This window comes from Chinchilla lanigera, unplaced genomic scaffold (assembly GCF_000276665.1).
Source record: "Chinchilla lanigera isolate Chin_1 unplaced genomic scaffold, ChiLan1.0 scaffold00061, whole genome shotgun sequence".
NCBI lineage: Eukaryota > Metazoa > Chordata > Mammalia > Rodentia > Chinchillidae > Chinchilla > Chinchilla lanigera.
This window is the reverse complement of record NW_004955462.1, coordinates 8,679,960-8,693,143: the sequence shown is the minus strand read 5'-3', so window position 1 is coordinate 8,693,143 and position 13,184 is coordinate 8,679,960. Positions and strand designations below refer to the sequence as shown.

The 13,184-nt window shown below is 44.3% G+C and overlaps 1 long non-coding RNA gene across 1 annotated transcript; it reads right to left on the bottom strand.

The window, feature by feature from the left end:
• Nucleotides 1–5,180: 5,180 nt before the first annotated feature.
• On the bottom strand, nucleotides 5,181–12,638 carry LOC106150052. Its single transcript, XR_001236618.1, has 5 exons — nucleotides 12,541–12,638; nucleotides 9,863–9,939; nucleotides 9,541–9,653; nucleotides 7,897–8,196; nucleotides 5,181–6,082 (listed from the first exon to the last, which is right to left on the bottom strand). It is a non-coding gene; the product is annotated as an uncharacterized LOC106150052 (long non-coding RNA).
• Between the last annotated feature and the right edge of the window lie 546 nt (nucleotides 12,639–13,184).

The following is a 13,184-nucleotide window of genomic DNA, read 5'->3' as shown; positions in this document are numbered from 1 at the left end:
CAGAGCTAGCGCCATCATCTACTGCATCAGCAAAGCAGCACCGAAGGAAACTCTGCTGCAAGATTTTTACTCCAGCCGAAGAGAAAAAACCCTGAGTGCATGAATTCCACTCAGGCTGCTGCGGTGTGGGAGAAGTCAGTTTTGCGATAAGGTGGGGCTTCTGTGTAACCTTAGGTCTGTCTGTTTCCTGCCTTGAGATCCTCAGCTGAATTTCGAGCCTCTCAAAGCCTCTTTCTTTTCTGAAAAATGGAACACGTGAAAGGAGAAAGACACAGGCTACAAGGCAAGGCCAGGCTTCTTCCTGAGGAGCCACCGGTTCAGTTTGACGTGGGGCATCAGTGCCATTCGATAGGTGGCGCTCTGGAACTCTGGCTCCTTCAGGCCCTAAGTCCTTTAGAAATGACATGAGGGTTTTCAGGAGTCCCGCAGGGCCGAGGGCATTTGCAGGCAGCAGGTGGCGCTCTTTTCCCTGAAACGGATATCCATCTACAGCTTGGCTTCCAGAAAACACAGGGGACACAAGTAAAATAGATCTCTGCAGTCTGCAGGCATCCAAGGAGACCAGGGCAAACAAAACCGGCCAAAGCCGCCTGCGTCTGAACGCACCCTGGAGCTCCCGCTGGCCTGGGGCTGCACCACTGATGAAGGTGAATAGGCACCTTAGCAGAAGTCGCTGTGCTGGCAAAGGAGACTCTTCACGGATATAGACACAGACTTCACCTGTTTGGGCTCTAGATCAGGACAGAGAAGGGCCACACTGCTTCTGTGTGTGACAAACATGCTGATCCCTTATCCCAGGGTCCGCAGTACTGGGCCAGGTGAGATGATGTCCCCAGGGGCACGTCAGGAAGACAGGGTTCCGGGAGAACCTCTTCCTCCGAGGCGCTGGGCTTGGCCTGGGAGATGCTGCAGCTTCTCGACAGGAAAGCTCCTCACCTGGGGTCTGCTTTGAAGACATTAAAGAGAAACAGCCCTCCAACAAAACCCAAACCAAACTATCGCACAGTGAAATGAAAAGATCACTGAACTGGAATTCATGCATCTGATAAGGTCACAAACTGGCCTTGTGACTTTAGGGGATCGCTTATCTCAGTGTTGCTTTTATTAGCAGCTGTAATTAATCAGTAACATCTCTGCAGCACCACAGCATACATAGCATGCATACTTCTGTATCTCTATCTCTATAATTCAAAAGCTAAAAGTCAAGGATCGAGGGAGGGATGGGGAAGGGACTATAAAATGCAGTAGATTTGGAGGGGGAATTTATATAAGGCAGGCTAGAAACAAGCACGAGGAAACCCTTCCCTTTGATTTCCACTCCCATCATTGGCGCTCACAGTGACCGCACCCTCTGAGAAACCCATGCCGCCTTTACCCTCGTGGGAACCAGGACAGTTCCCTCAGACCATACAACCAAATTATGGGATTCTGATCTCCACTTAGCTGATAGAATAGCTATGTGCCTCCCACCATAGACCATAGCTTTCTGGCTTTGGGGGGCAACTTCAGCAAACCAAGTTCTGATGGACACTGGATGCATCCGTAGAGGTGAGGGGAGTGGAAGCTGTAGGTGACAAGTGATGGTGGACAGAGGCCGAGGTGGGAAGCACAGTGTCACACCCCTGCTTGAAGGGCTTGGCCAGTGATTAACCTGGTCAGCCATACTCAGCTCTCAAACGCTGCTTGAGCACCTGTTGCATGTGGGCCAGGCAGCAGGGGTGCTGCTGCAACTCCACCCAGGGTTTGCTCTCAAGTTCATTCTCTACTAAAAGAAAGCAAAGTCATGTTTCCCTTCAGCTCAAACAGGCATATATAGGCCCCAAGGGGCTCACAGAGGTGCCCTGCTCAAAGACTTCCCTCTCCACCTCTCCTGCCCCTGCTTAAGGTTTGGCTGGACGCAGGCAATCACGGAAAGGGTGCTTTGCAGATGGAGGGACTCATTTGCATTTGCTTTGTCCCAGCACACAGATGGTGGCTGGGCTGCCCTGTTGAGGCTTCTGTTTGGAGCAAATTCACTCTGGTTCCTCAGCTGCAGGCTCTGGGTGCTCAATCTGGCCAAGACCTTACTGGCAGCTGAAGTGAAACTGCTCTTAGGATATTCGTCAGCACCAGGCTGCTAATGCTCCAAAGCACGGGAGGCCTGTACCCAGGATAGCTGAGTGCCTCACGTGGTTGCTGCCGAGAGTCCCTGGGCACAGTCGGGGCTGCTGCAAGACACGCTGAGTCCCTGGGCCAAGGCTAGGCCTGAGCTTCCAGCTGTAGGCTGAGCTGCTGCCTTCTTGCTGCAGCCACCTTGCCTTTAGCAAGTGGGCTGGCCCAGAGGAATTAATTCCCTCTTATTTTAAAAGCACAGATGATGCAGAGGATAGCTAAGGGAGTGATGCTCCCAAGTGTGATCCTAAAGAGCAGCTGTAAGCAAGCATTTTCATCAGAATTCTTGAGCAGAAACGCTTTGATTGGCCTTAGGAGAATGCAGCAACTTTGGAGAAGCTATGCAATCAGATTTGTATATTAAACACTCATTGTGTGCTTAACACCTAGGCGTGCTTAGATATACAGGGAGAAATGAGAAGTAAAAGATGGTCCTTCCCAGAGGAGATTACAACACGAGCAGTGCTCAGCTTTACTACATGCCAGGCATAGCATTCTCTGTGCACTAGTTTGTGCGATCTTGTGGGAACAATGGAAAATAAGTCCATTATTTTAATTTGATCCTACTGTAAGTTGAGAAGTTAGGATTTGTCCACCTATCAGCTCAGAGTCAGCTCTTCACCACAGTGCTCTTTAGGAAGCAGAACTGAGAGAGGTGGTATCCTAGTCACTTTCCCAACAATGGGACAAATTACCAGACATCTGTGACTTAAAGGAAGAGAGGTTTATTTTGGCTCATGGTTTCAGAGAAGTTAATCCATGGCCACTGGCTGTAAGGCAGGAACAGTGTGGTGGAAGGGCAGGGTGGAGGAAAGTTGCTCACTTTATGGTGACTGGGAAGCAGAACAAAAGAACGAGCTGAGGATAAGAATATACTTTTCCAGGATGGGCCTTTAGTGATCCACTCCTAACCAGGCACCACTTCTGAATGGGAGTAGTTGAGGGGACATTTAAATCTAAACCATAACAGCTACCCACAACAGCTAGAGAAGAATGCAGGGTGATGACAGTTAGGGGCTAAATCATCTTCTAATGTAAGCATATGTGAAGGGTCTTGAATAAATCCCCATCCATCCACAGCCCTTGGTCAGCTAACATGGGTAGATATGCTTACATCTGAGCAAATACTGGGTCTGCAAAGAGGTTGTTTGGGAAGGTGGGGGCCGAGCTCAGTACCCTGAGGGTGAGTGAGTAGAAATGTAGGTCATGAGGGGCAGGCTCAGGTGACCCATGTGTCCCAGGCCATCTCATGCCTAGAATGGCTCTGGTTCCTGGCAAAAAGGCCAAAAGCAAAGCATATTTTTGCCCTTTGGAAATTTAGTCTGGTTGTATTAATCAATTAATCAATGAACAGGTATTACCAAAAGAGGAAGGGAGAGGGCCATCCTGTTCATCCCCTAGTGGGTTGATATATGATTTAGCAAGGAGTCCGGGGGCCTTTTCACTGGATCGCATTTGACAAGGGTGATTGACCATGTTGGGCAGCTGTAAAAGAAATTTCTCCCACAAAACTATGAAATGCCTTTGCCTCTTGGCTGATAGATCTGATGGTTCCAAAGATATAAGTATGCCAGTTCTCTGACCCACTTTCCAATGTTATGTATGCTTTTCAGGCACTCATTTGGACCCACGGATTTAATTTATATGATATCTCCTTTTTTTTCTCTTCTCTAGTATGTATTGAGTAGAGGATGACGCTATCTATCTGTTTCTACTTCGATTTTGCCCATACTACTAACTTCTTTGGATTCAGATCAGGGACCCTGTAAGCTATATTCAGCCGGCTGGGGGATGGTTTGGGGTTAGAGGTTTAAAATCATGAGGAAGACAGAGAGATAAATACATCAGGTGGAGATTCTTCTTGGACAAAATCCCTTAGGCAGAACACCAGGAAAGTAATAAATGAGTACGGGAGACTTCGGGGGTAGACTCGGGCCAAATCTGGGTTCTGGTAACCATGGAGAAGGCAGGCTTAACTACAACAAAGCAGAAAGAAACATAGTACTCCAAATCTGAAAGGACTATCTCTGGGAAGAGCATAATTAAAGGGGTGGGATGGGATGGTTATGGGTGAACAACCTTGGGTCAAGCCAAACACTAGAGTTGAGGCAGGGATAACCAGAGAAAATGGATAACTGTGTTAATGGGTCCCAAGCTAAAAAGAATGCTGAGGGCTTAATTATAATTGTCAAGTGCTACTTCTTATATTTAAAGATTTCTGTTCGGAAAAAGAAAGGTTAATTTTGAATTCTATGTACCTGGCTAATCCTGTTTTGTACTACAGGATCTTGTGAAGCAGATTGTTGCAGAATACAGAGGGGAAGCTGGGCCTGCTACAGCACAGAGAAGGCTCCTCTCTCGTGCTGGGGATGCAGAATTCTCTCCATGTGGTTAGGTCTGCAGAGAAGCCTTCTCTCTGTGGCTCTTCTGGGCTTATTACCTGGTATAACTAGTGATGTAGATCTGTAATCCCTGATTGCTAAGAACCGGCCCTAGGAGTAGCTAGGAATAGACACATACAAAACCGCCATTTCTCCAGAGCAGGTTGTGTTTCATTCACCTCTTCATTCCGGACACCTGAAAGAATGCCCAACAGCTCATGGCAAGTCAACAGTGTGTGCTTATTGAGCCATTTAAACAATGTGTGCTATGGGATTGCATATGTGGGAGACACAAGATCTAAGAAAATGGTGTCTTATCTCTATTGCCACTAAAGTAGTCTTCAGACCCTGAAGTGTTGGCAGATTACTGAAAATTTTCAAGGAAAATAGGCTGAAAAAATGGAGGCTGATAAGTTATTGGCAGAAATAGAAGAAAAGGAAGTTGCTTCAAGAGAATTTACTAAAGTTTTCTAAGTTTGGTTTTCTCCGAGGACTGCATGGTATAAAGAGAATTGCTGGAATGATGTTGATGGGAATTTTTTTTTTTTTTTTGCTTTACTGGGGATGAAGTCCATGGCCTTTGCACTGAGTTACATTCCTAACCCTTTAATTTTTTTTTAATTTTTTATTTTAAGACAGTGTCTTGCTAAGTCATTAAGTTGCTGAGGCTGGGCTGGCACTGGTGATCCTCCTGCCTCAGCCATCTAGAGTTCTGGGACTCCAGGTAGCTACCACCATGACCAGTTGCAGGAAGTGCTTTCTCAAAAGATGAGGTGTTGATGCTCAAGGACAGTGTGAGCAGAGCAGATGTGGGTCAGCAAAACCCACCAGCGATGTGCAGGTACAGTGGGAGAGGTTGGATGTTGCAGGATGATAGGTGAAAAGAAGATGCTGGGGAAGTTATAGTGCTAGGGCAGTGTGATTCCACTGTCCTTGTAGAATGATGACCTTGGACATAGTGTAGAAGAAAGAGAGGGAGAAGAAAGGACAGGAGGGACAAGAAAGGACAGGACCAGCTGGAATGGACTGCAGTTACCCGAGTGAGACATGGTAATTGCCTGGCCAGGGGCAGTGACATCCAGCAGAAAGAGGAGTCCACCTGGGATATGATAGGAGTTACACTTGGTTGAGCGTGTAAATTGACTGGAGTCAACAGTGAGGGAGAGGGAATTGTTTAGGGAGGAGAACATTCAGGCATGGAGGTTTTTCTGCAAGTGATAGTGTTCTTTGAAGTTTTTAACCTTAAGCATTCATGCAAATATGTTTGTTTTGCATAACAGTATACCAACTTCTGCATTCCTTCGAAAATAATATGCAAAGCCAATTAAAGACTCACTCTTCCTTTCCAAAGCATTAGAGAAAGTCAATGCTTGATTCTGGAGAAAAATACACCATGGGTGTGTGTGGCTTCTGGTGTTCTCAGCAAGTACTGCAGCCGTGGAGTCTTCCGTGTCCTGGCTGCCTCCTTCATAAACTTCCCTTTTGTCAGACTAGTCTTCTTGCTCTTCCTCTAATCTCATCATGAATACACTCTCTTCTCATTTTGTGTGCTAGATATGATTGAAATATACAATGAATGTTTACATTGAACAATTTCTTACAGACATACTGCCACTAATCCTGATCAAAATACTGTTCACTTTGAACACACTCATCCCATCATTCTTGTCACTTTCTAAAGCAGTTCTTGATGTTCTGAATCTATTCAAAATGTTTCTCTTTCATGATCATTTTGACTTCAAGGAAGAGCCTGAAGTTGCATGGTGCCAGATCTGGTGAATAGGTGAATGAAGATACACACAGCTTTCATTTGGATGGCAACAACTTTTACCATATTTTTAGTAACACTTCATAAAGTATAAAGAACACAAAGAAGAACTTCCAGAACTGCTTCAGAACGTGGCAAGAATGATGGGATGAGTATGTTTGAAGTGAGAGGGAATATTTCTTTTGGAGGGGGAGTGTTCTGAGGGGGATTAAAGGCAATGTGTCTTGTACTATAATAATTTTATAAATGTAAGCATTCACTATATATTTCCATCACACCTTGCATGTTTAAGATTTTCCCTCACTTCTCTCAGCCAGCTTCATGGCACAGCTGAGACACCGTCCTCTGCATCTGGCCTTCATGGCTGTTCAACCTCCTTCCATTTCCTGCTTCTGAAATTCTGCAGACTTGTTTGCTGCACTGCTTTTTGGAACTTAACACTAGGTATGTCATACATAAAAATTGCTTAACAATATTATTGTGCCTATTTTAATTATGGTGCTTCTTCAGTGTTGTATATCTTGTTTTCCTGAACCAATTATAAGTCCTAAGAGGTCAGGGATATGTTATTTGTTATAGTTCAGTGTGTAGTTTTTGAGTAGATGTAGTCATTCTGTATATAGAAAACAAACTTACAGTCAAACAGAAGGAACTAATGGTACCTTTTCTCCTGGAATATATTTCTGACTTTATATCAGATATTTATTTATTTCATTTACATGAAATCTCCTTTCCCCCTGAAAGCAAATTTAGATATCTCTCTCTCTGTGGAGGACCACCGGGATGGCTTCCCTTGAAAGAAGACCATTTGAACCATTTTGGCTAACTCTTGCTCTACTTCTTTTTTTTTTTTTTTTTGGTTTTTCTCCGGTACCGGGAACCGAACTCAGGACCTTGCGCTTGCCAGGCAGGCGCTTTTGCCACTGAGCTAAATCCCCAGCCCCTCTTGCTCTACTTCTGTGTATTGATAGGTTCCAAGCTGGCTTGGAAAACAGTCAACTGCCTGGATTGGCTTTAAGCAATGCAAATGGGTCTAGCCTAAGCACCAGGCTCTGATGTGTAGCCTTTGAAGCGATGTGACAGGTCTGTGATGCCCTATCTATAGCTCTCTACTACTAAGCATGAGCTAGGCCCAGAGATGCTGTGCTGTCTGCTGGGATTGAGGCTTGAGAAAGAGGCAGTCCCAGGGCAGTAAAAGCCAGACATCAGAGCTGAAGCAGCCGGCTCAAAACACAAGATATTTCCTCAAACTGTGTTATACAGATTTCTCCAAACTTTAAGGCTACCTGTTATCAGAATCTGTTCCCTTTTCTGCAAACCTTTCTCTGCATATTGCAGAGGTGCCATTATGTGTCCTACCCAGCCCAGCTCACAGTATTCAGGTACTTCCCACCATTCTCACAGTCCCTCAGCCCCAAGCCACTCCCCTCTTCCTGAATTAATAAAACTGGGTTCAGCCCTGGGTCATGGCCTTTGTTCCAATTAACATTTGTTCTGACTGGACTTAGGATCCGCTTGGCTTCCCACAGCTGCAGATATGTCTTTGTCTCCTTATCTTGTCATGTGTTGCACTGGAAGTGGCAGATTGGAACTTACTTGTGAGAATTCCGGTAACTTTTTCCTGAGATTGCAATTATAAACTCCTCTGGACCTTGATGAGGTCTTGATGACTTCCTATGCCTCTCTTTTGTGTCTTTTTTGTTGCTGGGACAAGTAAAGGGTAGCACCAGACTCCTCTCAGATGGCGGTGATTCTGATGTGAAGGTCAGCACTTTGCAGTCATTCCAGCCCAGACCAGCTCATGGATTTATTTTAGTCAGAAATTTCACTGCTTGCAGAATCAAAAGGTGGGAAAGCTAAGAGAGGTGTTGATGCAGGAGGCAGCTAAGGAAATGGCTGAAGAAAGAAGGGATGGCTGATTCTACAGGGTACTTTCTGGGCTAAATGTACCTTCTGAGTTAAACTTTAACCCAGGTCCAGGATATCCAGGTCTAAACACTTGGGAGAAGGTAACTAGGTAAGCAGCTCATTCTCTCTAAGTCTCCAGGCAGGCACCCAGTGGTGTTCAGCTACCCTTGGCTGGACCCCAGCTCTAATTACTGTGTCACTGACTGTGCACTTTTGACTTTCCACCTCTCTACTCCTCTCTACCCCCCCATGGGCTTTGCATACCATTATAGTTCCTCCAAGGGCCATAAAAGGTCAAAACTTCACTGCTCAACAGAAGGGCAAAGCTGAGGTATTCATTAGCAGGGGCAAAACCTCAGATAAACCCCTTAATCCTACTCCAAACCTTAATGCTCAAAACTTTTAACACCAAGCCTCCCTGGACAGTGATCTTTTCTTACTAGTCCACTCCTCCTCCCCTGTGGGATGTACTTTTATTTTCAATACATCTTTGATCTTGCTGCTCCTTTCACGGTCCTCCTCAGTTCTCAGTTCTTTGTTCAGGGCATCAAGAACCTGGACAAGATCCCCAATGTGATAAGAGTGTGATAGGACATTTCTTTGTAAAGATATAAATGAAGAAATGTGTGATTTCCTGAAGCCCTTCCCTCTTCCTCCTTTACTAGGTTAGGGGTCTCCCTACCATGTCATACATCACTGTTAGTGTCCCCAAGAATGGGAGCTCCATACAGAATGTCTGTCTCTTGCTTGGTAATATCTTACCTTAGAGTGTATGTAAGGAAAAAAACTGAAAAATGTCCTGGAATGAGGTTTGAAGGACACAAGGATCATGAACTACTTCTTTTGTCCACCAAAGCGTCAAATGTGGTAATTATGGAATGAGAAAATGGAAGAAAACAAGTGCTATGAGTTTTTGGTGAGGTTGTTTATACAAATAGAAAAGCTGAGTGGGGAGGTCAGGTAAAAACCCAGAAAACTAAAGAATAAATGGGCACAGCTCAAAGCAGAGCTACCCATTGTTTAAGTGACTAAAGATTCAGGAGACTAAATGGAATCTTTAGAGTTTCTAGAGTTCATTTTGTCTCCTTTTACATCAACCTGGAAACATTCCAGTTCTAACTAGTTATCAACTGGATCTCTAAACCCTGGGAAGTTTACCCTGCGTGTTCTGAATTGATGGTTTCTTCTCAAGGAAGACCCTAATCCCTGCAGACCCCAGAGGGCTACAGAGTGTTAGTGAGACATCTCAGCAAACTAGAAAAGGCTATGAATCTGGCTGTGACTGTGACTGTGGGCACTGGCAAGAAGACCACTAACAGGGGCAAGAGTCACCTTCAGGAGGCTCATGAGGATGTGAAGAGAGGCACCGAGACCCACATGCAGACTGAAGGCTCTTTCATGCACCACCATGATCTCCTCCACATCCAGACATCATCTTCATGGATCTAAGACAGAGGAAAGAGGTCGGGAAGACTGGGCATACACCTTTAGAAGACTCTACAGACTTTTCAGAAGGGGAAGGAAACTATTTTAATCCCAACTGATTGATGAATCTCTGTCATATTAAACTCCCATCCTGACCCCAGCTACACATTTTGTTGACTGAGCTAGCAGCAAGATCCACCTAGGAGCAGTAAGATGCATATAGGACTACCTGTACATGAGGTCTGATATGGGCCAATGGACTTTCTCATTGCTTGAGTCGGAGGCTTCTTGAAGATTGTTCTCAGTCTGCAGAAGGATTATAATTCACAATGTCCTCAGCAAACTAGAACTTGGAATATTTTCACATCAAAATAGAGGATTTACCAGTGATTAGATTCTCAGCTTATGTATAAATCAACATATGACTGAAATAGAATATATTTGTTATAATTAGTTGAAAATCATAATCATTCAGTACTGTGATGGTTAAGCTTAACTGTCAAATTGGTTGGCTTGGGAATCACCCAGGGGATAAGTAAAGCACACTTCTGGGTGTATCTGGGTAAGTCACTGAGACAAGGCCTTGAGTATTGTTTCTGGTCCCTGACCCTGTCCTCTCTGAAATGTTCCCTTGCTTTACTTCCTACCTGCTATGAACTAAGCAGCTTTGCTCTGCCATGCCCTTACACCATGATGTTCCTGCCTTGGGGCCAGATGACCTTGGACTAAGTCTTCTAAAACCATGAGCTTAAATAAACCTGTCCTCCTTTAAATTGTGTCAGGTATTTTGCCTCAGAAATTGGAAGGAGGACTAATACAAATACCAAAGACTAAAGGAAACAAAGCAGAAAAGAAATTAAATTAAACCATGCTCATTTTAAATGTTAAGTCTTTGAGGAAAAAACACATGTTATTAAAAATGGTATATGTTCTGAAGAAGATTTCTCAGAAATTTTCAAAGCTTTTACTGACGTTTTGTAAATATTATTTTCACTTGAAAGTCTATATGTTTCCTTTCTCTACTTGTTGTTTTATAGGGGTTGGTCAGATCCAAGTTCGCTGTGAAAATACACTACATTTTAGAGGAAGGGGAAATCAGGGAGAGTGCCTATCATGTGCCAAGCCCAAATCTATACACTCAGGATTCATCAATAGACAACAAAGTTTCTGTATTTGAGAAATAACCTTTCTTATGGTGTTATTCAGACAGTAAGCTAATAAGAAAATACAAGTAGTGATGAGAGCATTGAAGAGAAAAAACTGAGATAAGAGATTAGAGTTGAGATACAACAGTAACTCTTTTTAAAGAACTGTATTATTCAGTCACTTTCCTTTCACTAGTACAAAATACCCAACATCCACAACTTAAACAAGGAGAGATTTTATCTTTGCACATCGTTTTGGGGAATTCAATCCATAGTTACTTGGTTTCAAGGCAGATGCAGGATGTGGAAGGAAATTGTAGGGGAAAGCTGCTCACCTCATGGCTCTCAGGAAACATAGAGAGAGAAGGGAGCAGCTGGGGTCAAGAATATATCCTTCAGGTCACTCCTCTAGTAATCCACTGACAGGCAGGCCCCACCTCCTAACAGTAAATTCAGGTATTGAACTCATCAACTGATGAGCATAGCACACCCATGACCCAAATCATCTTCCAAACGCATGAGAATTTTGGGGGAGATTTTTGACCTAAACTGTAAAAAAGGAGCTACCAACTGATAGGGTTCCTCAAAGAAGGAAGCGAGCCATCAGTGTGGAGTTGGGAATAAAGGATGCCCCAAGCAGAGGGGAGCAGGCGCAGCACTGGGTCATGTTTTAGGAGCCACAGGACACCAAAGAATGGAATGGGAGTGAGGGGGCAGAGTAGAGCCTCAGGTCAGTGAGGCACAGCGGTTGTGGAAAGGACTCCACAGTGTCCTGGAAAGGACGACTGCAGTGAAGGGGGAGGTCATTCCAGGTCATTTCTAGCAAAAACCACTAGATGGTGAATTTAGCCCAAAGCACCTTGGCTGCTAGCCAGCTGGAACCTAGGGAGAAGAAGGAACAAAGCAAAATTTTAAATTTCCTTGGACTAAGGAAGTCCATGTTCAGCATGGAAATGTGCTACTTGCTGAAGTCATGAAAAGTAATAATCTTGAGGTATAAGATAATAAAAACTATGAATAATTTATACATTTCTTTATCATTTGAATGGCACTAATGGTTCACTTCTGCTTCTATATCTTTCTATAGGATTGAAGAGGGAGCTCAGGCCCCATGTATGCCCTTTGGATGAGGTCACCCCACCCTGCAACAGCCAGAGTATCAACAGGAGAATGAAAAGAGGTCCTAGAACTCTGTGTGCTCCTGCCAAGACTCTAAACCCCTCTTTCCCAATGTACGTCTCACAACTTCTAGCCTATGAGGCCTGACGTCATCTGGTCTTAATTCCATTTGAGTGTCATTACCTCCAGAATTCTAGGACTCTTAGGTCATCCCTCAACCTTTGACTCCAGTCCTCACAGGGGTCTCTGCAAAGTGTGGCACAGTCACATGGTTCTATGCCATCCCCCCTGCATTATTGTTCTCAGACCCCCTGCATCTGCCATACTTATAACCCAAGGATTCAAATGTATACTCCATTCTGGTGCCATTATATGTTGGAAGTCTTTAATTTCACATTATGGTGACCAGGCAGCAGAGAGAGCAGCAAGAGAGGAGCCGGGTGGGAGATACACCCTTTTAAGTCATGGTCCAAGTGAGCTATCTCTTCTCAACAGACCCCACCTCCTAACAAGAAGTCAGCTATATTACCTGCATGATCCAAGTGCCTTACAGAAGCTCCACCTCTGAACACAAGAGTCTTCTGTATACTTTGATTCCAGGTCCAAACCATAACATTCCACCCATGACCCCCCAAATACTCACGTCCATCTCTATGCAAAATTCATTTAATCCATCTCTAAGAGTTGCCAATGTCTTAACACTTTCAGCATTGCTGAAGAGTCCAAGTCCAAAGTGTCCTCTGAGACTTAAGGCAAACTCTTATCTCTGAGCCCCTGTAAAAATAAAAAAGAAGGTTAAACATTTCCAGTATGCAATAGCTCAGGGTAAGCACTCCCATTCTAAAAGGAAAAAGTGAGGGAATAGAAACTAATTGAACCAAAGCAAAACTGAAACCCAGCAGGGCAAACATTAAATTCCATAGCTCCTTTAACTTTGTGTGTCAGGTATTTTGTCTCAGCAATGACAGAAAACTTTGGTGTCAGGTATTTTGTCTCAGCAATGACAGAAAAGTAACTAAGACAGAATTATTTCATGAAAGTATAGTGTTAGGGGCATGCACTATTTTATGGCAGCCCTTGCCTGTGAACAACTTCCGCCTTCCTCATACTTGGGCTTTGCTCTTTGTGTTTTGTCTAATGTACGTCACTTGGAGAGGTGTTAAGGCAGAACAGCTGGGCGGATTGCTATAGAATATTTTTTACTTGATGTTTATCGACAACTGGCAGGGAAAGCACTTTTTTTCCTCCAGCATCTATAACTTACAGAAAGAAAGAGGCTAGATCACA